Consider the following 3,394-nt stretch of genomic DNA (forward strand, 5'->3'; position numbering starts at 1 on the left):
TGTCACCACTTATGCATGAGGGTGGTTGTTGAGGAAGAGAAGGCGCCTAACAGTCCGATGACTAACAAAATGAGAAAGAGGGAAGCAAATGCAGTTCGACAAACGGTTGGCAAGAAAGGGGGGGCAGAGAGAGAGAGAGAGAGAGAGAGAGAGAGAGAGAGAGAGAGAGAGAGAGAGAGAGAGAGAGAGAGAGAGAGAGAGAGAGAGACATTGTATCCACAACCGCAAATTTGATGAGGGTTGCATGGAGGTTGGTGGAATACAAAGTGGAAGTGAGAGTTATTGGCAACAGGTTGGGATGTGTGGTTGGAGGCATATAGGGTCGGCTGATGAGTTATGGACGCCTACTGCATGCGAAAAGGGGGTTGGTGTGGGTGGTTAATAGGTAAGAAGGGAGAGAAAGAGTTGGATCCGTCTCGATCATTGGTTGATAGTGTTCAGTGTTGCATGGGGTGTGTCAAGTTTGGAGCATGGATGCATGCATGAACCACCACTTGAGTGCCACCCATGGCCAGATCCATGGCCAGTTCTATGACGACATTGTTTCCTGACAGCACTTTCCCCGAAGGTGACGTGCTATGTCGGTGGGTGTTGTAATCTTGATATATCCATCGTTTCAGTGATAGTAGTGCGTCAAATTGTGCCGGTGGTTGCCAGTGGCTAATTGCGTATTTCATAGAAGCTGCATAAAGTTCCACGTTCTCAACTTGCTCTGCTGGCATTGAGAATGCCCAACACATGCAAGCTGAAGAAGAAAAAGAAAATTCACTTAAGTTTACAGCTCTTTTTTTTTTAAAAAAATCATGGGGTGGTTTCGCACAAGCCGTATTATCCTCCTTCCGCAACGATGGGGTTTCTCTTTTGGCCAAGTATGGTAGGTTGATTATCGTAGTAGCAGGTTTTAAATCCTAGCCTATGTCTTTGGTGGTTGTTCTAACGGCATTAAATTCTCAAGCTCTATCTTCTTCTTCTTCTAATGCTATACAAATCCTTGATCTAGTGAATGCTCTTCTTAATCATATGTAACCGCAATTGCATCCTTCTTCTTTTTTCCGTTAATAACAAGCTATGTTGATATTTATAGTGCTTATTGATAAATATACATATATGTATTAACAATATATAAGCTCTCCTCACGGTATAAATACCTAATTAGATATCTTTCACTAATTACCACGTGAAGAGGATTAGCAATAATTTGTTCAAAGATTTGCAAGAAAGTAATATAATCAATGATGCAAAATTTAAATAAAATAGAAAAAAATTGGGTAAGTGCACTTATCTTTAGTTCATAACCGCAAAAATATTCGCTCGAATGCAAATTGTGGTATCTCCTTGATTAATCCATACTAAGAACGTACCTCTGGGCCCTGATACCGCTGCTACAAATGGAAGCGAGGTGTCCTTGGAAATTACCCAAAATAGTGCAGTGCAAGCCATAAAACAAAAAATCTGCATACTTGGGTCGTCACACAAGCACATGATCAAATCTACACACAAACATAGAGAGACAGAGAGCGGGAGAGAGTAAGAGAGCACGTGCATGTGCACCTCCTAGAGTGGAGTGCTACGTTGGCATGGCGAGAGAGAAGAGAAGGGAAGAGAGAAGAGGTACACAAGCACTGGGTGCAATCTCCCCCCGTGCAAGAGTGAACATTTTCCTCTTGCACGTATTTATTTATAGATTCTTCAATGCTCAAAAATGAATACACATTGGCCAGCGGGGCATAAATGGCCATAGCTCGTAATGAGCACTTGAGTAATAAATGTACATAAAATGTGAGAGATCAATGCCTACTACACAACCTTAGTCTACAAGGTGCACAAGGTACAATTCCCTTATCCATAACATATCTCTCCTCATCAGCATGGATTTATTAAAGGTAGATCAATCTGCGACAACATCTTGGCGGCCATGAGTGGTATGGATTATGCTAGGTTAAAGAAACAGGAATGTGTCCTTCTCCAATTGGACCTTGACAAGGCTTATGATAGGATAACCTAGTCTTTTGTGCAAGAAACACTTTTAACTTTGGGGTTTGGTCCACAAATTTGTAAAGATGTTAATACCTTGTCAAAGGGAGCTCTTCTGAACTCCTCTTCAACTCAAGAGTAGTCGCCCGCTTTGAGGTCAGCTTTGAGGTTAAGAGATCCATTCATCAAGGTTGTCCCTCAGCTCCTCTTTGGTTTGCCACCTGCACTCACCCGCTTATTGCAACGTTGGAAGATGCGGCAAAAAGAGGGAAGATTCAAGGGCTACAAATCTAGGATGACAAACAACTGGTTGTCAAAATGTTCGCAGATGACTCGCTACTCTTCCTACAAGTATATGATAACAATGTTAGGCTAGCCTTGGAGGTTGTACAGGTGTTTGCCACAGTGTCAGGGTCTCAATGCAACATAGAAAAACCAAGGTTTATTTCTTTGATGGAAGGCGACAATTTTGATGTTGTTGGCTGGGCTCAAGAGGTTGTGAAGAGAGGCAACATCTTCCCCCACCTTGGGATACCAATTGGTGAAGGAATTACTCACAAGATTGCCTTTGACTGGGTCCAGGAAAAAATAAAAAAGAAAATGAAGCACTGGGAGTTCATCCTGATTCCTTTCCACTATAGAGCTACTATAATTAATACCTTCTTCATCCTCCCCTCTCCTACACTTTTTCTTCAAGATCTTTTACCATCTCATTCTCTTGAACAAGCAAATTGGGTGGCACTTTGAATATGCAGGTATGTGTACCTTTTGAGACCTTATTAGTACTTGCACCGGCTCCTCTAGCCTGGCATCACCCTCACAAGATTTGATCAAATGCGTATCAATAAAGAAGGAGCTTTTACCTCTTGGTACTCATACATCTGTTTGGATCTAGGTCCACCGGCCACCGCATCAAGTTTGACTAGGTGTATGATAGCTTGCGGATAAGAGAATGAGTCTCTATTTATGCACATAGCCAAGTTGTCTTCACCATTGTTTTTATGTGTTTTTTGTGTTGCCGACTTTATGGCTGATTTTTTTAGATTTTTTTCCAAATTACAAAGAAAATTTTGACAAATTTCTCCCAAGTTCTCAGCATAGTTTCTATATATTTGCACTTTACTCTTTGATGCTTTAGTGGTTGAGTGTGACTCCTTCCATGTTGACAGTGATTGACCATAACTCTCACTTTTAACTGGGGTGAGATTTGTGTATGCTCGTAGTGACTATAACTTACAAGTAGTCACATATGGTTGTGTAGTGGTCCGGATGATCTCCTATGGTTGTGTAGTGGTCTGGGTGATCTCCCACTTTGGCATCTTTGATGCAATTTATGGTTCAGATTCTAATTGATATTTTACTCAATTTACAAGGGAGACTTTGTCGAATTTTTCCCAAGATTTTCCATAGTTTTGGTTTT

This window comes from Adiantum capillus-veneris, chromosome 20, assembly GCF_014529385.1.
Source record: "Adiantum capillus-veneris isolate H3 chromosome 20, ASM1452938v2, whole genome shotgun sequence".
Taxonomy (NCBI): domain Eukaryota; kingdom Viridiplantae; phylum Streptophyta; class Polypodiopsida; order Polypodiales; family Pteridaceae; genus Adiantum; species Adiantum capillus-veneris.